The 21,865-nt window shown below is 39.7% G+C and overlaps 1 pseudogene; it reads left to right on the top strand.

Annotated features, from left to right (window-relative positions):
• Positions 1-331: 331 nt before the first annotated feature.
• Positions 332-21,865, top strand: part of LOC121150805 — an 86,237-nt pseudogene continuing 64,703 nt past the window's right edge.

Below are 21,865 nucleotides of genomic sequence, written 5' to 3'. Positions count from 1 at the left end.
GCAGGCGGAGGTTTCTGGGGGCCAGTGGGAGGGGTAGCCTCAACCCCGCTGATGCGGGGTGGCTTAATGACCCCTCTTACCTGTCAGGGAACCAATACGTAAGGTTCCTCGACCACCAAGGAAAGGAAAACGCCTCGGCCGAGTGTTGACAAAGGCCTTTATTGGGGGGATGTCCATTCTAGGACCTTTTCTTCGTACAAGGGAGAGGCAGAGAGAGAGTCAAAAAAGGCACACACGAAGCCTGCAGAAGGCTTCTAATATCCTTCCTCCTGACACAGAACCCAGAGAGGGCGCTCCTCAGGTTCCTAGGAGGGGAAATGCTGGCGCGAGCATGTCGATGGTCCTCCAGGACTCGGTTGCCCTGGTGACGTGCGGGATCTACACCATCTCATCTGGTCCAGCCCGGGCTCGGGTGACCCGTCGGGTGCGACGCAAACTCCGCCCACCTCCGTAGCTGCAAAAGCCTTCAGAGTTCTGTCCCAATCTCCCACAAGGCTGGCAGGAGTCCTATCACCTGAGTCTTTGCCTACTTCCTGCCTATGCAGTCCCTGGGAGACATTCTGTTGCCCTAAAGACTTGGGTTTACCCCACCCACATACAAGGCATTATTATTATTTTTTTTAATGGTAGAAAAACTTGATTTTCTGAAGTCACTTTCTGTTCCAGAAATAATCACCAATAGTAACAATTATAGTTTCATTGACTCAGAACTTATTTATTTACTCATTTGTAAATCTCCAACATTGGGAAGTGTATCATAATGTACCTTTTTAGAAAATTAATTCCAGATTGCTTAGAGATTTTCAACACTGTACCAAATAATAAGGCATTATTTCAGATTTAGCCAGGTGGTAGTACCCAGTAAGTATATGTTATGTATTCCCACTCTGCAAACAGGAGTAAAATGTCGACCCCAAATCCAGTCTCTGAAGTGGTGGAAGACAGAAGAGGTTACTCACCAGTCTGACTTTTATGTTTATGCAGATAGAATAGCTGTATATCCTTCGGATGTGCTACTTAAATATCAGAGATCCTCTTGCTTTTTAATATAACGTGGCAGAAAAACGTAAAATCGAACCAAATCCTATAGTACTTAAACTTGCATATGATACTAATAGTACATGAGAGAGAAATACAAGTATTGTTAGGTTGGAGGCACTCAGACACAGTTGAGAGAGACAATGGAAGGCAAATTTTACTAGTCAGGGAAGACGCTGTTGCATTACTTCAATAACATGTGGTCCCGTGAGGAAAATGGTTACCTGCACTAGGGATTTTAAATACTGTGCACAAGTGGGTGTGGAAATGAGGCAGAGAGGAAGCTTCTTGATCTGCGGATGCTCCAGATATGCTGGCACCTATGTGTGACGAGCAGCACCGGGTTCCTGTTAAGTTAGGCAGAGGTGGGGACCAGGTGGTGCCTGCCCATCACTGTTAACGTTCCTGTTGAGATGAGGCAGGACTGAACCATCATGGGTTCAATCCACCTGCACCTCAGGCCAGGATTCTACCCTGCCCAGCCTAATATACATCATTGTTTTTTACACCCATAATCCAGAATTTTCATTTTAGTCTTGTAAGTTCTATCACAAACTTAAAATGTTCAAAGCACTCTTACCTGATGAGTACAAGAAACATACTAAATAATTTCAAAATAGCAAGTTATTAACTCTTTTACTTGCAAATTGCACTGCATATTCATACATCATGAATTGATAATGATTCATCAGTTTCCAAATGTCTCCTTTTTAGTGTAAAGTCTATTTGTCAGAAGGGTTGGAAAAAAGCAATGTGATAAAACTAGTTTAAATATTTCTGTAGAATTAAAATGAGCCCAAATTTAACCTTTATGTTTGTATGTATGCAAATCAGTGTTGTTTGAGGATTTTTACAACTTTTTTCTTCTGTTGGAAACACATACTGACTGACACATCAAGATGTATATTTTATAAAATATCTGATTATTCTGTTTGATATCCTGAGAGCTTTAAAGTTTTTGCCTTTTTTTTCTTTAACTTACATCTCTTTCAAGGAAAATCACTGTGATCTTCCTATCTCTGTAGGGAGAGTGTCAATGAAGTGCAAATTTGAACTTCTGAAAACTTTTTTTTTAACTATAGAAACATTATCACAAGTGATTCCTTCCTGGGAGTTCACAAAGGTGACAGAAACCACTGACAGGGTTGTAGATCAGTAAAATATTGCATGTGATCTGTACGTGTGCACAATCTGAAAGCACCCTCTATCAAGACAATCGGAATTACTTCATTCTGCAATAAATCAGCAATGAAGTAATGACTATTCTCTAGGAAGCAGTCTTGAGTAAATAATTTGGACTTAATAGATTTTCTGCCATAAGAGTATCCCTTGCTCCCTGCTTCATATTCCCTGAAGATATATTTTGTGTTTTTTAATAAAGATTTTTAGCATGTCTATAGAGTCAGCAATAGAATGGGTATTCAGTAGTTATTCATAAAAGATATAGTTTATTCATCACATCTGTTTATACTGTATCAAGCATATTTTATTGTACCGTAGTCCATTTTTTAAGTTTTTTTTTTTAAAGATTTATTTTTATTATTTTTTCATTGGAAAGGCAGATATACAGAGAGGAGAGACAGAGAGGAAGATCTTCCATCCGATGATTCACTCCCCAAGTGAGCGCAACGGGCCGATACTATGCCGATCCAAAGCCAGGAGCCTCTTCCAGGTCTCCCACGCGGGTGCAGGTTCCCAAAGCTTTGGGCTGTCCTCGACTGCTTTCCTGGGCCACAGGCAGGGAGCTGGAAGGGAAGCGGGGCTGCCGGGATTAGAACCGGCGCCCATATGGGATCCCGGGCGTGCAAGACGAGGACCTTTAACCACTTGCGCCACCGCGCCGGGCCCCATTTTTTAAGTTTTGTATTATCTGACCACAATTAACGTTTCTTCTGGTTTTACTCGATTCTTTCAAGGTACAAAAACATTCATACTAAAGAGCTATTATTGTATCCCTGATATGGTCCAGGCAGGCAGCTATTTCAGGATCACAGATCCTGAAGCTGTAGCTCCCCTGCCTATGTAATACCTTTTGCCTATTGGTGCATCAGAGAGTGCGTCTTCATCATTATCTGTGACTTTGGAGGTGGGGTGGGGTGGGGCTACCAAAAACCAGAAATTCTACCTGGGGTCTCTCGGGTGAGGTATCTAGCACATCCCAAGCATGTTAGCAGGGGTAAAGCATAGACAGGACACAATACCAGGGACTGTAATGTGGGATGCAAGTGTCCCAGGTGGTAATCTAAATTTTTGCATCAAAAAATTCATCCATGGGCTCGGTGCGGTTGCGTAATAGCTAAAGTCCTCGCCTTGCATAGACCAGGATCCTATATGGGCACCGATTGTAATCCTGGCAACCCTGCTTCCCCTCCAGCTCCCTGCTTGTGGCCTGGGAAAGCAGTTGAGGACGGCCCAAAGCCTTGGGACCCTGCACCCACATGGGAGACCCAGAAAGAATTCCCTGGCTCTTGGCTTTGGATTGGAGCAACACCAACCATTGCGGTCACTTGGGGAGTAAATCATCAGATGGGAGATCTTCCTCTCTGTCTCTTCTCCTCTCTGTATATCTTACTTTCCAATAAAAATAAAATAAATCTTAAAAAATAATTCATCCCTTAGTTTTTGCTTTTTTTTAAACACAGGTTGTTTTTTTTTTTTTGTTTGTTTTACAAATTGTATTAACAGAAAGCTCTAAAATACATTATAAAATGTTAACTCCACAATAAAAATTGTATTCATATCTCTAATTCTTGATGAAGACCATGTTCTTTTATCTGGCTAGACAGAGATCTTTGCAGGCTATAAAATATAACTGCTTACTCTTAGTTATTTAAAACAGTCCGAGTTCTAGTTCTAGTTCATAGGATATTACGATACTTTACGCACAGCTAATGCCCACAACCTGGTTCTTTACCGTGAGCTGAAAACACCAGGCACAAGGAGATATCTTAGGAGGTTTATTCCAGCGGGGCAGGAACAAGGTGAAGATAGTGGAGATCAGGAGAAAAAGGGCAGAAGGAAACACCTGGGGCCTTGCATGCAGGTAGGCCCGAAGGTGTGTGTGTAAGGGGGGGAGGGATTGGGAGGGTTTGCGGGCAGGCCTCAGGGGATTAGTGCCTGCAGGTGAATGCCTGGGGATGATTGGTGAGTAGGCGGGTTTGGGGAAGGGGCTGGGAGATTGGGGGTGGGATTCTCAGGTGGAATGCCAGGTTACATCTGATTGGTGGATGGCTGGACTGGTGTGAATTCCGTGAGCTGTGAGGAAGAAGAAATGGCGCAGGTGCAGGGTATCAGTCTCCATGATGACCTTCAAATCACTCCTCACACTTACTACCTAGCAATCATGTGCATAATTTGAATTAAGACTGTCGCTGTCCCACAGCAATGGACTTGGTGCACTGAGCCGATAATAACACATGTGGACCCTGACTGATGGTCAAAGCCGAAGTTTATTAGGGGCATCAGACTTTATACACTGGGAGTCCGTACTGTTTCCCTCTCTTGATTGGAATTCCTTTTGTTTTGTGTATTACACCAGGTGTTCTCATTTACATGCAGTTTATACCAAAGGTAGCCATTAGGTTGTTTTCATGCAAATACTGTCCAATGAACTGCAAACCTGTGCTTGCTGACTTTCCAGGGTCACAATGTCCTCCTATAAAGACGTTCTCAGGGAAAAACTAGGAACCCAAAGCGTATTTGTTTTTTCTCGTTCAGTGAAAGTGTTTGTTACAATTAAGGTTTGAAGTGACAATTGATAAAAGTAAAACTAAAATCTAGAGAAAAATTCCCTGGTTGCTTATTTAGCTTTGTCTCAGAGTTTGCTTTTTTCCCCATTTGAGCTCAGTAGCTCTGGGCTCTATTTCCCAGTAACAGCAAGCTACCACTTCCTAGGTTAGGTATGGTTTCTTCAACACTTTTGAACTTGAATTAGTCCAATGCAGAGTCACCAATCTTCCATTTCGGAGAATGTTAATAAGTAGTCTTATGACTCCCTTCATGAATGGTAGGTTACAGTCTTGTGTGAGAATAAAGTGATTTTCCGGAACTCAGAACTTCATAAAAGCCAGATAATCCATATTTTCTCAGAAGAAAAAAAAAAAAAAAACCACAGGGAAGGAGGCCTTGATATCTGCTTATAAAACTGGCAAATGCATGATAATGACAATTACCATCAGCAGGCTTCCCTGGATCCTACATTTCAAATTTCTTAGCCTCTATTCCCCAGCTGTCTCTGTGTCTGGCACCCTGGGCTGTGCTTAGTCTATGAAGTCTTTGAGACCTTGCCCTTACCTTTCTAATATTGGCTCCACTCCTTTTTTCATATATATATGTATTAGTACTACAACAGCAGCTCCTTTTCTTATCCCATCTTTATGAATAGACTCAGATTACAAACTTTAAGGAAATCCTCTCTTTTCACCTTACTCTCCCTAAGTTTTCTGTAATCCTCCCATTGCTGTTTTCTAAGGAGTTGTACTAAAATATAGTTTGAAAAGTAATGCAGTTATCATTTGAATTATTAAGGAACTGGTAAGATCTTGGTTTCCAAATAAAGGGCTGTGCACTTGTCATAAACCTTCACATGCATCACAATTTCATCAAGTTATTTCCTTAATTATTCAAAGAAGATAGAATATTTCCTGTGTCAATGATATTTAAAAGGGTGTATTTAGTGTCTGGTGCGGTAACCTAGAGACCAAAGTCCTCGCCTTGTACACACCAGGATCCCATATGGGTTCCTCTTTGTGTCCTGGAGGTCCCGATTCCAATCCAGCTCTCTGCTTGTGGTCTGGGAAGGCAATTGAGGATTGCCCAACAGCTTGGGACCTTGCACCTGCTTGGGAGACCTGAAGAGGCTCCTGGCTTCAGATTGGCTCAATTTTTCAGGAAAGTAATAGTGGCCTGTTTGCTTTTTGAATTTAGTTGGGAAAGTAAAATTACTTACATTGGATACCTCTACTTTTGATTTAAAAAAAATAATGATAGCTTATTTGAATGACAGAATGACACATAGAAAGGGGGAAACAAATTTAGTATCCACTGGTTTAGTCCCACAACAGCCTTGGCTGGGTCATTCCACAGTCAGAAGCTGGGCGGCAGCAATTTCATCAGGGGCTCCAGTGTGCTTATTCAGAGACCTGAATATTCCAGGCTGTCCTCTGCTTCTTTCCCAAGTGCATAAGCAGGAAAATTAATGGAAAGTGCAGTAGCCAGGACTTGAACCTGTACACTGATACAGGATGTTGGCATTGCAAATGGCAACTTAATTGATTGTGCCTGTCCCTGTTTTCAATTTTAATTCAGCTAATTTTACTAATTGATACCGCAAGAATTCCAATATCATGTGTACATGTGTTATCTAAATCTTTTATGTTTCTGTAAATAATATTAACACATTTACTTTAATTAGAAAATGAAGATTTTTTTAGCCTATTTTCTGGTTAGTTTGATAATGAAATTTGCTTTTTGCTAATTAATACATAGAATTCATATTCTATGAATGAATGAAGTTTTGCCATTGTTGCTCTGATATAAATTTACTTTTGAGAAATAATAATAATATGTTTCATACTCTTTAAATGAGAAGATTATTGGAATTCATTAGACAATTTAAACACTTTGGGATATAATTAACTAATGTGATTTTTACAGTAGAAGAAAGGAAGAGGGAAAGAGGAAGAGATGAAGAAAGAAGTTAAATGAAGATGAACAGAGTGAAGGAGGGGAACAAACAGAATTTTTATTTTCCTTCTTTTAAAGATTTATTTTTATTTGAAAGATACGATAACAGAGCAAAGAGACTGAGAGAGACTTGGTTTCCAAGTCTTAAGCAGGGAGCTGGATCAGAGGTGGAGCAGCCAGAACACCAGCACCCATATTGGATGCCAGCACTGCAGGTGGAAGCTTAGTGTACTATGACGTGGGAATAGCTCCAGGTACTTTTAACAGGAATACATTTTACATATTTGCTTGGGCTGGGGAGATCTTCCATTTGCAATTTTGGAGTGATTTACAGTCAAATAATTGCCAAGTGTGGATGTAGTCTTAAGCAGTGCATATAATTCACTTATGTACCCTTTTTAGCCCAAATCTCCTTTTCTTCAAGCTTCAACTAAAAATGTCACAAAACCTATAATTATACAATGTCATTATAAAGATCTGCTACAATAACTAGGACTATAGACATGCTTAATAACTGATATGCCTCCTGTATAAATAGATACATTTTATTGTGGAAACCAGTAAATAGTTAAAAGCAGATCTATATTAATGTAACTTAACCATCAGCTTGTATCACAGGGTTTGGTATGTATGTTAGGAATATTTCAGATTTATTAGGAGGCAACTGTATTATTATAGCACAAATGACACATTTAAGAATAATTTTAGGGAAGGAAGAAATATTATGCCAATGAAATCTATTAAGAATCAAAAATTGTCAAAACATGATCATAAATTGAGATTGTGAAAAGAATAGGCAACTTTAAAAATATGCCCAGATTTCTGAAACATAAAATTGAGACTGTTAATATGTAAATCTAAATACTTTATAAAGTTTTGATGATTTTCCTCTTTCCCACTTGGCCTCTCTTCACAGCACAAGCCACAAAGCAAATTTTTTTTTAAAGATTTATTTTTATTATTTTTTTATTGGAAAGGCGAATATACAGAGAGAAGAGACAGAGAGGAAGATCTTCCTTCTGATGATTCACTCCCCAAGTGAGCACAACGGCCGATGCTATGCCGATCCGAAGCCAGGAGCCTCTTCCGGGTCTCCCACGTGGGTGCAGGGTCCCAAAGCTTTGGGCCGACCTCGACTGCTTTCCCGGGCCACAGGCAGGGAGCTGGAAGGGAAGAGGGGCTGCCGGGATAAAACCAACGCCCATATGGGATCCCAGGCGTGCAAGGCGAGGACCTTAACCACTGCGCCACAGCGCCGGGCCCGCAAATATTTTTGTAAAAATGTATTATCCCAAATTCAACGTTAAAAAGTTACAGCCTCTGATGAGCCAGTCCTGCTCTTAAGACAAAGTCCCAAGTTTCCACATTATGTAGAATTGCATGACTGAGTTCCTGTGGTCCTGTCTTTAAGACTATTTTATGCCATACCCCTTTAAGACTTCTATCCGTGGGCCCAGTACTGTAGCCTAGTTGTTAAAACCTTGCATGCGCTATGATCCCATATGGGTATCTGTATGTATCCCCGCAAATCCACTTCCCATCCAGCTCTTTGATTGTGGCCTGTAAAAGCGGTGGTGGACAGTCCAAAGCCTTGGGATCCTGCACTGTATGGGAGATCTGGGAGAAGCTCCTGGCTTTGGATCACCTGAACCCCGGAAGCTGTAACTGCTTGGGGAGTGACTCAGCGGACTAAAGATCTTCCTCTCTGTATATCTGACTTTCCAATAAAAATAAAATAAATCTTAAAAAAAAATAGTTACATAAAAAAGAAAAAGAACAGAGCTAGGAAAAGATTTCTTAAAAGTACAGGTAGGGGCCCGGCGCTGTGGTGCAGTGGTTAAGGTCCTCGCCTTGAGCACGCCCGGGATCCCATATGGGCACTGGTTCTAATCCTGGCAGCTCCACTTTCCATCCAGCTCCCCACCTGAGGCCTGGGAAGGCAGTCGAGGACAGCCCAAAACTTTGGGACCCTGCACCTGCGTGGGAGACCCGGAAGAGGCTCCTGGCTTCAAATTGGCTCATCTCTGGCTGTTGTGGTCACTTGGGGAGTGAATCATCAGACGGAAGATCTTTCTCTCTGTTTCTCCTTCTCTCTGTATATTTGACTTTGCAATAAAAATAAATAAATCTTTTTTTTTTAAGTACAAGGTAATGATAGTATTATAGAATCTTAGATATACCGAGGAAATTATTTTTCAGAGATCTATTTATATTTATTGGAAAGGCAGATTCATTGATAGAAGTGATATGGTCTAGGCAGGCAGCTGGTTTAGGGTCACATGTTTGGAAGCTGCGCTAACCCCTGCTGTGCAGTGTTTCTTGCCCACCTGTGTGGCAGAACCTGCTCCCCCTCAACACGTGGGGACGCGAGAGGGCGGGGTTGTTTCCTGGCCACGCCCCTCTCTGACCCCGTCAGGGCGGGAGGGGCTCTCTCTCAGGTGTGCCTTATGGGTTGCACTTCAGCTCTCTTCATCTCCTGCTAAGTCCTACTTTCTTGCTTCTTGCTGTTGGACTCCAAGAGCAAAAAGAAATAAATATTTGGCCCTAACTTAGACCACAAGAGAAAGAAAGAGATTTGTCGGCCGCTTCATTCCCCTCATGGCAGCAATGGTGGGAAGCTGCGAGGACCCGGAGCTTCTTCTAGCTCTCCAATATGGGTGCAGGGGTTCAAAATTCAGAACCATCCTCCACTATTTTCCAAGGCCGTAAGCAGTGTTTGGGGAAAAAAAAATGCAAAAATAAATGTTTTTAAAAGTTGCGGGCATTTGGGGAGTAAGCCAACAGATTTCCTCCCCCTCTCTGTGTAACTTTGCCTTTCAAATACATAAATAAACCTTTAAAAACTGTCGGTGTGAACCGCAACACTTGTATTCTTGAGAAAACTTTGCTGTATTTATTTATTTACCATCCCAAGAGCAACAAAGAAAGATGGGAATACAACCGGGAGAGGTAGACATAGCGGAACGGAGGAGCAGTCACGAGTGAACAAGTTAGCCGCAGGAGAATAACCATGATGCTGCTCCTTTAACTCTGACTGGATACGCCTCCCTTCCCAGGATGCGCCCTTCCTCCGCGCCTCACCTGCTGCTACCGCGGGTCAGGATCCGGGCGTCCTGGAACCTACCCGGGTTGCATATTCTTTTGGGGTACAGACTTGTTCTTCAGAAAAAACAGACTTTCGGCCATGAAATGCATCCCGACGTGCTGCTCTATCTGCCACACGCTGGTGTGAGGCGGCCCTCTCCTGCTCTCCGCCCGGGCCTCGCCTGGCCTGCTCTGAGGTACCGCTTTCAATTTTTTCGTTCTGCCTTGCTTCCTGGTGACTCCAGGGCCTACTCGTAATGGGTATTTCTCACACTCACACGTGATATTGTCCCTTTTCCCTTACTGTTACATTTTGTTCCCGTGGGCTCATAGTCCTAGTCACTGAGGCAGAAGGGGAATTCATGCGTTCGTGGCCCACACCAGTGAGCTCATTTGAAGAAGGTTACTATGCGGATATACCCATATCCTCAGGTTTCTTGATAGTACATTATTCAGCTGAAGTTTTTCTATTACTTTGAAATATGCTCTGAGCCCCTGTCATCAGTTTTAGCTGCTTGTGGTTGTCCCTAGGATGACCTTTCCGTTGTGCTTGCTTTGGGAACACGCAATTTCCCTGGAACAGCATCTTTGAAGGCAAGATCTTAAAAGTCAGTCCTGTTCTTCCCCGTGACCTACTTTGAGAAAGCAATGTGACACCTGGGAGACATACATTGATGAATGAGGATCTTTGTTGAGCAGCAGAAAAAAAGAGCTCGAGTCTCCAGATATTAATTATTCTCAGAGAAACAGTTCATTTTCATGATCTTAAGATTGAGAGACAGTTTTAGGCTTTTAACGTGGGAGAACATAGAAACCTTTTAGGCTAGGAGTGAGGTAATGAGCTGGATGAAGAAGCTGGAAAAACAAGAGCTTCTGAGCACATTTGCAAAATCAGTTGAGGATGGCAATACTCAGAGTCCAGAGACAGTTTGGTTTTATCCACGCTGTCTTATTCAAAATCTGAAAGTAAAGACTGTTTCTGCATTCTTGGCTCAGTCTGTTCATAACACTAGGGAAATCTTTAATAAAACAGATCAAAGAAATTTAATAAGCAGATATAGCTTGACCAATGCCAATATAAGTGGTTTGGATTAATACATGTATAAAATAAAAGGCAAATGTATCTTTTCTCTTTTATCTTTGCATGACATTTGCTTATTTAATTTTTATGTGTGAAAAGTATATATAATGTATATAATAAGTCATATTAGTTGTATTGAGTATTGTTAAATATTGTCATGACATCAGGTTAAATAAGTAGGGAAGGCTTTGGAAAATATAAAGCATTATACAAATGAAAATTTTTATTACGGTTATAATCATCTTAAACAGAGTTAATGTTGTGAACATCTTAAAAGACATTTACAACTGGGGTAATCCATCAGTTGAATCTATTTTATGAGCCCACATGTAGAATTCTATGTTATGACAACTTTGGAGTGAGAAAAATGGACCATATATGACCTTATGTGCTTGGGAAGATATCATAATTTATTGCAGCAATGGTAATCATGAATGGGTATGTTGGAAATCATATATAAATGTTATTTAACAGATGTCAAGAATGTAAGTTGTGGCAAGATTAATACAGAGTACCTATATTTGATGAACAAAAATGCAACAAAATAGGTGTAATAAAATGAGCTAAGTGGGAAACTACACATTTGCACAGAGCACATGTAATATACAGGTTGTACAGATGAGCATACTTGGCATTTTGGCAGATCCTAATCAAAAGACTTAGAAAGTTTTCTTTCTCATCCAGGATTATGCCTTCCATCTCACTCTTTTCTCTCTGTTTATTTCTGACTTTCAAATGACCTTCAGTTTCTGAAATAGTTCTTGCTTTACTGTGATGGGACACTCAGTGTAATAGACATGTCATGCATTACATGTGTATTGGAAAGAACAACAGTAACAATTACCAGTGGGACAAATAGAGCCTTGCTTATGCAACTTCTGTGTATTTTTATCTAGTCTCTGCTTGAGATTGTCACAGAAATTTCACAACAGGGGTGGCCTTAAGTCATATTATGATGGTTGAACAAAGTCATTAAATGTAAGAAGGTTGAAAAAAAAATGAAGGAAAAACTACAGAAAGATAGGAGTATGTTCAAATATGTAGTTCATTTTCATAAGGTTTATATTGAAGAATGGTGAAAAATCAGGTTAGACTTTAAGAGTCATAAATAAGAAGAGTATTTTAGAGGATCCTGAGAAGAATCATCATTATTGCAATTTCCCATCTTGGTACCACGGCAACTTTTGTCCCAAGCATTGATACTTTAAGTTCTTGAAATATTTTTACAGACAGTAATAAAAGTAAGAAATCACTAAAAGGTTTTTAGAAAGCTTTTAAAATGTAAATTAAATGGAAGCTGATACAGAGGCATAATAGGCTAATCCTCCACCTGCTGGTACCAGCAGCTCAAATGAGCACCTGTTTATGCCCGAGTTGCTCTACTTCCTAATCCAATTCCTTGCTAATGACATGGGAAGGTAAGAGGACATTAAAAGTCATTGGGCCATTGCACCCATGTTGGAGACCTGGAATAAGCACCTGGTTCCCAGTTTTGAGCTGGCCCAGCTTTGGCCATTGCAGCCATTTGGGAAATGAACAAGCAGATGGAAAGATCTTTCTCTCTCTTTCCCTCCCTTTCTCTGAAACTCAGATGTTCCAAGTAAAATAAATAAGTATGTATTTTTAAAATACATAAATAAATATATAATAAATAAATATAAGTAAACTAGACTTGTTTGTTTTTGAAATACTGAAAAATTTAAAAAGTAGATGAAAATGATCAGTAATTACTTGCACTTTAATGCTATTCTCTTCAGTGGTATATACCATGAAAATATTTTTGTTTGATAAGGTTACATATGCACTGTTAAAATTTTTTGAACTTTGTTTCTTAAAACACCTAATTTGTAAAACTTTAAATCCGATGTTTAACAGTCTGTTACCTCTAGACTGCCAAAATATAAAGGGAATTTTCCCTTTTCCTTCATCCAATGTTTTGGATGTTTGCAAAATTTTACCACTTAAAAAAAACACTGCTTATAAATGAGGCACTAAATGACTCTTTAGATGTGCTTTTCAGTAAAATGGCAAAAACTAACTCATCAAGTCTATAAATTCCCTAGTTATTTGTTATTTTATTTGAGAGTGGCAGAGAAGGAGGGCAAGAGCAAACGAGAGAGCTTCAGTTCCCTACATGCTCTTTAGCCAGGCTAAAGGCAGAAGCCATGAACTCAATCTGGATGGTTTGTGCCAGTGGCTTGTACCATCTTTCACAGTCTCGCAGGAGATGTGTTAACAAGAAACTGAGTCAGAAGTGAAGGAGGCAGGACTTGAACCTGAGTCAGAACTTGATATGGGATACATGTATCCCAAATAATGACCTAACCACCGTTAGATGCTCATCCTCTTCAACTTTTTCAAGGCTTTTGTTAACTATTCATTTTAAGAACTTACTGATGTGAGGGCCTGGCGCACTAGTGCAGTGGTTAAAGTCCTCGTCTTGCACACCTGGGATCCCATATTAGCGCCAGTTCTAATCCTGAAATATCAAAAAATTATTTCTATTTGACATGGAGAATGGAAGCTTAAGGTCAGAGTGCCAGCATGGTTGGGTCTTGGTGAGGGGAATTCCAGCATCCAGACACTTCCTTTCTCTCTGTGTGCTCACGTCGTGTTCCCTCGCGGAGGGCATGAGGAGATAAAGAATTCCATGCCCTCTTATTTATTTGTTTTTTTAATGAAGTCACCAATCCCATCAAAATAGACATTTCACTTATGACCTCTTTTAACCTTAATTAACTCCTAGGAGCTATTTCTACAAATAGTTTAACACAGAATTGCAAAAATATTTCCACTTACATGTAAGGTAAAAGATTATTTAACTCTGAATTAGTTGTGTAACATTCCAGCCTGGATATAGATAGACCACCAGGAAGTGTTGACTTCACCAGTACTGGGAGAAACTGCAACCAATTCCAACAATTATGTCTTTAAAATGTTGTGGAATTTACATCAATACACTTTTACATATTTACACTGAAGGCTTTTACTTGGGTTCTGAGTAAGTTCATTTGCATTTTCAATTGGAACTGTGAAAGCCAAATTGCCAATTATCACTGACCATGTCTAATTTGTAGGACACAGAATAGTGTGAAAGCCAAATCCGTCTTCTAAGTTGATTTCTGAACGATAAAGATCCTGCCAGGTACATGTGGCTGTGCTGGGAGCAGGCAGGGCTTCCCGCCTGCGCTGCCCTTCTCCAAGGCTCAAGCCCTGACAAATAGCCTCACTCTTTGCTCTTTGCCAGGGGAAAGCAGGTACTGCCGGCCAAGCATTTTCTGTCCTTTTCCTCCCCCAAATTCAACTACCAGTTAAATTGCTTTATTTTTATTGAAGAAAGAGAACACGGTAGCAGACAGGAAATTGTGTGTGCTGAGAATTTTTGGCAAGGAAATGTGTAAAGACTTGCTATTTAAAAAAAAAATTTCCTTAGACTTTAAAGATCTCATAATGATTTATTTATTTGAAAAGCAGAGAGGGACGGACACACACACACACACACACACACACACACACACACACACACAGAGCCAGGGAGCAGGAGTCTTCCCAAGTGGCAAGAACATAGCTGGGGCAAAGCCAGGAGTCCAGCTCTCCATCCTGGTCTCCCACAAGAGTGGCAGGGGCCCGAGTACCTGGTCCATCATCTGCCATCTTCTGAGGTACATTAGCAGGAAGTTGGATCAGACACGCAGCAGACAGAACTCATGTTGGCACTTCGATATGGCACATTGGTATTGAAAATGGTGGCTTAACTGGCTGTGGCACCATGTCAGTCCCTGATGTCACAACATTAGTTTTACACTTAGTATTTCGCAGTATTTACAGCTTTTAGTAGTTAATTCAGTTTTGAACATGCGAATGGAATCTGTAGACGACTGAGCTATCGTCTATGGCCATACCACCCTGAACACGCCTGATTTTGGAAGCTAAGCAGGATTGGGCATGGTTAATACTTGGATGGGAGAAGACTGAGCTATCTTCCCAAAAGTTACCAAGGTTGGAATAGAAAGAAATTGTTCCTAAACTCTGCTGCTTTATTTATTGTATCTTCAGTTCTAGAATCATAATAAAATTTGCGAAAAATTTGGGCCTGGCGCGATAGCCTTGCATTTGCTGTGATTCCATATGGGTGCTGGTTCATGTCCCAGTTGCTCCATTTCCCATCCAGCTCCCTGCTTGTGGCCTGGGAAAGCAGTCAAGGACGGCCCAAAGCCTGGGAACTGCACCCATGTGGGAGACCCAGAAGAAGCTTCTGGATCCTGGCTTCGGATTGACTCATCTGCAGCCATTTGAACCACTTGGGGAGTAGACAAACAGAGGGAAGATTTTTCTATCTCTTTATCTCTGTCTATCTTCCTTTACAGTAAATAACAATAAAATAAATCTTTAAATACAAAACAAAAAAATTCCAGAAAATATCACCTTGAAATAAATGGTAGTGCTAATTTAATTTTGAGATTTTAACATGTTATCTCATGTGTTAAAAAACAAGCCTTGAGGGCTGATGTTGTTTACAGTAGGTAAAGCCACTGCCAGCCACCCTGACATCTTACAATGTCAGCTTCTCTGTGTCTGTTGCAGCTCCCTGCTAATGACTTGGGAAAGCAGCAGAAGGTGGCCCAAATGCTTAGGCCCTAGCACTCACGTGGGAGACCCAGAGGAATCCCCTGGCCCCGAGTTTTGGTCTGGCTCATCCCTGGCCGTTGCCTCTGGGGGGAATGAACCATCAAATGGAAGTGACAGAGATCTCTGAGTTTTAAATAAAGTAATTAGTTTTAAAAAGAGAAAGCCATTCATATTTCATATAATTAAAATCTTTTTTATTTTATTTATTTATTTTTTATTCCTATAGCATAATTACACTCATGGATGACTATCATGGCTGTCTCAAAAGTAGATGGAATTCTTGTAGAGCAAGGTAAAGTCTTTTGTAATAAATTTAACATAAAGTTGACACTATAAATAAAGTTTAAAGGAACTCTTGGTTTTCTCACCTTACCTATTGGTAGTATAGAAGACTATTAGAAAATTAATTGATGAACATTGAAATTATGTCCAAAATTATTCCCCTTTTTTAAAAGATTAATTGATTTTTATTTGGAAGGCAGACGTACAGAGTGAAGGAGAAACAGACACAGAGATGTTCTCTTCCTGGTTTATTGCCTGAATAGCCACAATGCTCAGAGTTGAGCCTCAATGAAGCCAGAAGCCAGGAACTTCTTGATCTCCCACATGGGTGAAGAGGCCCAAAGACTTGAGGCCCCCTCTTCTGCTCTCTCAGGCCACAACCAGGGAGCTGGATTAAGTTGGAGCACCTATGACATGAACCTGTGTCCGTATGGGAGATAAACCCTAATTACTCTCTCTTTAGAAGTCTAATTATACCACAGAAGCTATGTTTTATACTTCTTTCTAGTTAGTATTGATTGTTTTTGATTTGTTAGACTATTTTGCTTCTTATGTTACACAAATACATGAGTTTAATAGCAGTATCATTTTATGTATGATAAAGTATATTCATGAATTAAAGCAGGCCATGTATTAGTTGTGTACTATGGTGGAAACCTCCCTGTAAATTTAACTTCAGCAATTTTTTTTAGTCTACTGAAATTTTTGCTTGATTAGGAATTATAGAATTATTCCCACTAACATCTTTTCACAATTGGGCCATGCATCACTAGGACAGAAGCTCTCAAAATCAGGGCTTAGATTTTCACCTCTTGTTACATCAGGAAATCCTTTTTGGCACTTATTTCTTTTTCTTACATACTATAATTGATGCATACTTTAATGATGAAAATTTCTAATACATTTGTTGATAAGTAGTAGATCAAGTTCACTTTCCATCAGATTACTATATTCTATCTTTTCTTCATTAAATTGTCAAAACTGCTATCCTCAATTACAAGGATATCCTGTATGTTCATGTACAACAATGATTGGTGATCGAAGAGTACACTGGAAAGCACTTCAATGTTTGAACTTCCTGGTTTGGTGTTTCAGTTAATCATTACAATTGATGTGCATTTAAGGATGCAGAGGTGGCACTCACGTCCATCTTCCAAATGGCTCATTTACTGCCTGATACGAGACGAGGAATTCAGGATGGTATTGTATCTCCTTCAGTCCAAAGGAACATTACTGGGTGCGTTATGATACAGTTGTTATTATATTCAAGGTTTAGTTCTTTAGGTCATTCATGGCAAATAACATTTGATGCCGCAGTTCTAAAGTCCTCTAAACATCTGTTTGTTTATTTATTTGAAAACCATAGTGCCAGTGTGTGTGTGTGTGTGTGTGTGTGTGTGTGTGTGTGTGTGTGTGTGTGTGTGAAGGGGGGCAGAAATGCACAGACACTTATTCATCTATTCATCCTCCTGTGGATGCCTCAGATGGTCACAATGGTTGTGGCTGGGTTAAGCTAAAGCCAGCACCCGTGTCTTCAACATGGGGGTTATGGCCCAAGTATTTGGACCATCTTCCACTTCTTTCCCAGGTACGTTAGACAGGGAACTGGTTTGAAGTAGAGCTGCCTAAACTCCAACTGGCATTCCTACCTCTTAGGATGTCAGCATCCCAAGCATGGGTTTAACCTGTTGAAACACCTTGCTGAATGCATGGCACTAAATTCCTACTGATTTTTCTGTCTTTGTGTGCCATTGATTAGACTTGTGATATCATAGATATAGAAAGAGAGCTTGTGTTAAGCTAGTCCCATTTCTGAGGACTTCAAGAGGTTAAAGGTTTAGTGATGTAGCTTCTTTGGAGATAAGAGATGTGGGAGGACCTACCATTCTCCTTACTGTGCGATATTAGGCATGGTCTGCAATGATCTGAATTTTATATTTTTCAGATTTTCTCTTCTGGTAAAAACAACTGTAGTGTTTTCTGAAGGAAAGTTGTAGATACAAAGTAATCATTTAATTTATTTTTCCTCAGAGAAACTCACAAAAAGTTCTTAGAATTATTCCTGTTTTGTTATACAATATTTTCTTTATAATCACAGATTAACAATTTTATTTTAAAATTACAATTTTAATCAGATTTAATGTATCATTTCACTTAAAAATATATTTATTTTACTTGAAAACCAGAGTTACAGAGACATCTTCTATCTGCAGGTTCTCTCCCCAAATGGTCTCAACGACCAGAGCGAGGTAGATTTGAAGTGGGCCCCACTGGATATCCCATATGGCTGCTGAGGCCCAAGGACTTGGGCTATCCTCTATTGCTTTCCCATGCCATTAGCAGGTAGTTGGATAAGAAATGGAGCACTCAGAACTAGAACCAAACCAGCATTCATTTGGGATGCTGGTCCTGTAGACAGAGGATTAGCTTGCTGTGCCAGCACAAGACTGGCCCTGAAGACTTAATGGTCCCTAAAACATTGCATGTCCATGTTCCATGAGTAAAAGAAGTGGCAGAAAAGCCTTGAGAAAATCTGAGTTTCAGCCTCACCACATTGAAAGTGAACTGGTGCTTGGGGTGGACATGGTGGCACAGCAAGTTAAGCCACCCTTAGTGAATGTGAAGTGCTAATTTATGAAGTCGTGACTACACTGCTTCTGATCCATCAGTCTGTTAATGGTGCCTGTGAGAGCAGCAGAAAGTGGACCAACACTCAGGCTCTTTGCCTCCTGTGTGGAAAATCCAAAGTGAATTTCTAATTCATATCCAGCTGTTGCAGCCATGTGGAGAATAGAACAGCAGATAGAAGATCTGCATCTCAGTCTGTCTCTGCTTCCCTTCCTTTCAAACAAATAAGTAAACAACAACAACAACAAAAAAAAAAAAACCAGGAAAAACTGGAGCAAGAAGAATTATCTTAGCTTTTGTATTTTCTTGAAGTGTGGTATCTGTAGTTGTTTTTCTTCTTCTTTCCATGTATTTCCATGAATAAGAGTGAATGTGTGTACAGGTTCATCTTCACTGCTCCCTTTGCCTCTGCTCTGTTTAGTCTAGCAAGCACAGACACATGGGAACCTATTACTCTAGTTATTTTTTTCCTACTGAGAATAATATTCATACTATATATGATATTTATGAATTATTTCAGATACCAAAATTCAATAGCTTCAGATGGCTGTTAAATTCCAGGGAGTAGAATGTATTTGAAATTATTAGAAATAGAACATTAAATCTCCAACTGTTCTAAAAATTAAAATACTGTATATTTCAAATGATCATCATTTTGCTTGTTGAAGCACAGGGGAGAAAGTTAAGAGGTAAATTTGAATGTTTTTATAAGCATCAGGCAACAATGACCTGTGGAGTTGTAAAGACAAATAGAAGCGGTTTTAGTGTAAGCATCATTAGCAAGAGTGTGGCACAAGCTAAAATACCAGCATAACTTTCCAAAATAAAAGCAAAGGGGTACTTACTACTTTTAAATAATGTTAAAAGCTTCCAAAAATAATTAGTGTTTTGTAATAATCCTTGTTTCTGGCTCTGAAATCCAAAAATCTCCTTTTTTCTGCTCCAAATTTAAATCCCATATTCTGCCTCCACATCTTTACAAAATATACTTTAATGTCTTCTTCTACTTAATATTTCCAAATTGAATTGTTTGTATCAACATAGAAAAAAAATAAGATTTTCTTTTCTTTTTTTTTTTTTTAAATTTGAGGCTCAGATTTACAGAGTGAGAAGAAGACACAGAGAGAGGCCTTGCATCTCCTGGTTCACTCCCCAAAGTGCTACAGTGGCCAGAGCTGGGCTGCTCCAAAGCCAGGAGCCAGTAGCATCTTCTGGACATGGGTGCAGGATCCCCAGGACATGTGCCATTCTCTGCTGCTTTGCCAGGCACATCAGCAGGGAGATGGATTGGAAATGCATCAGCAGTGGGCATTTAAATATGCATCCTATGGGATGCTGCCCCACAGGAGGAGGCTTAATTCACTAGGTCATAGTGCCTGCCGCTACTCCTCCGAACAATTTTATACATTCATTAAGTGCTTTCTTATATGACATATATGACACATTTAAGATATTCTCACTGAAAACAATTTTCTCTAAAGTTACAGAGTATGTTCTGGTTTATACAAAATGAAAACACTGTCATAGTAAGCATTAAAATTACACGTATCTGTTTCCTTAACAGTAAAAACTTGTCCTTATTAGTCTTTGAGTCCTCACATTATCCCACATATTTCTGAGCACTAATACATTTTCAATGAAGCTGTTGTCGAATACAAACTAAAATGTATTTAGCTTTTGGAATGTGTTCGTCTGAGGTTATTATGCTTAGAAAATGATCAATTTAGAAAAAGTAGAGCAAGATCACCTGGGAAATGAGGCAGAAAATGTACTGAAATGGATATTATGAAGAGGCAAAATATCCTAATTGCAAATTTCTGAGAGATACATTTGCTGGCCAACTGCAGCAGTCATCTCTATTGTATCTATGAGAGTGGTTGATACTACCTAATTTAAAATAATTTATGATATCATTGGTCTTCCAAGTCCAAAAAATGACTATAAATAATTGAACAATGACAACTCCAGTGTTTCCAACGCTTAAAATCTGTTCAAATTGAATCTTACCTTCTGTACAACTCTTACTGGTACAGCATTTTGAAATAATTTTTAATTTTGTAAGCATGTGATTGATCACCACTAATTGCCAAACTCAGATACATTAACGATGGCAAAATCTTCCAGGAATAAATAGATATACACTTGGGTCCGGTGCTAAAGTCCTCGCCTTGAATGCACAGGGATCCCATATGGGGGCCGGTTCTAATTCCAGCAGCCCCACATCCCACTCAGCTCCCTGCTTGTGGCCTGAGAAAGCAATCAATGACAGCCCAAAGGATCCTGTACCCATGTGGGAGACCCAGAAGTAGTTCTGTCTCCTGGCTTCAGATGGGCTCTGCTCCACCTGTTGCTGTCACTTGGGGAGTGAATCATCGGATGAAAGATCTTTGTCTCTCCTCCTCTCTGTATATCTGCCTTTCTAATAAAAATAAAATAAATCTTTAAAAAATAGATATACACTAAATTTGTCTTTCCGTTTGTTTCTATCATCAGTGTGGATAATTTTCAGTATCCTAAACAACTGAATTTTTAGACTGTACTATGTAATTTGGGGTCGTTTCTTTTCTGATTTTGCCCTTTTAAAGATACTTTCATTGAAAGAATTTTAACTTTACATTTAAAAAAATATTCATTTTTACTGGAAAGTCAGATGTACAGAGAGCAAGAAAGACAGGAAGACGTTCCATCTGCTGATTCAATCAGCAAATGGCCACAGTTGGCAGGCTGAGCTGATCCAAAGACAAGCCAGGAGCTGCTTCAGGGTCTCCCTCATGGTTGCAAGGTTCCAAGGCTTCCAGCCAACTTCTACTGCTTTCCCAGGCCACAAGCAGGGAACTGGATGGGAAGTCAAGCAGCTGGGACATGAACCAGTGCCTATATGGGGTCCCAGCATGTGCAAGAGAATGTTGACCATTAGGCTACCAAGCTGGGCCCAACTTTAGAATTAAAAAAATAATAATAATAAGTATTACATGTTCCAGTAAAGAATAATTATCTTAGTGTCTTCTAAAAGGCTTAACAAAACAACAAATGTGAACACTTGAAGAGAAAATGAAGGGAGATTCATTACATCCTAGCAAGCTAAAGGTTGTATCTACATGACTACTATTTTACTACTAAATTGTTTCATCACATAATAGATGTGTTATCAAACATAAGATTTAACTTCTGACTATATATATAAGGTCATTATCTTAAAAAGTAGATCAGAATGTTTTTCTTAAAACCACTGAGTTTATCTTCACTATTTGTGAATATTGTATGCAGTTTCATTCACAGTAGTAAAGCCGCATATATTTTATCGCCAGAGTTATTTTCATCCTCCCTGTGCTCTCATTGATAAATGCAATTATATAATTTTATTTAATTTTTAAAACATTTTAATTATTTTTGTTGTAAATTTATCATTCATCCTATTTTGTAAAGTTACAATGTTTC

The sequence above is a fragment of the Ochotona curzoniae genome, unplaced genomic scaffold (genome assembly GCF_017591425.1).
Source record: "Ochotona curzoniae isolate NIBS_2020 unplaced genomic scaffold, NIBS_Ocur_1.0 contig_2210, whole genome shotgun sequence".
Lineage (NCBI taxonomy): Eukaryota > Metazoa > Chordata > Mammalia > Lagomorpha > Ochotonidae > Ochotona > Ochotona curzoniae.
The sequence above is the reverse complement of the archived record's forward strand: the minus strand, read 5'-3'. Positions and strand labels throughout refer to the sequence as shown.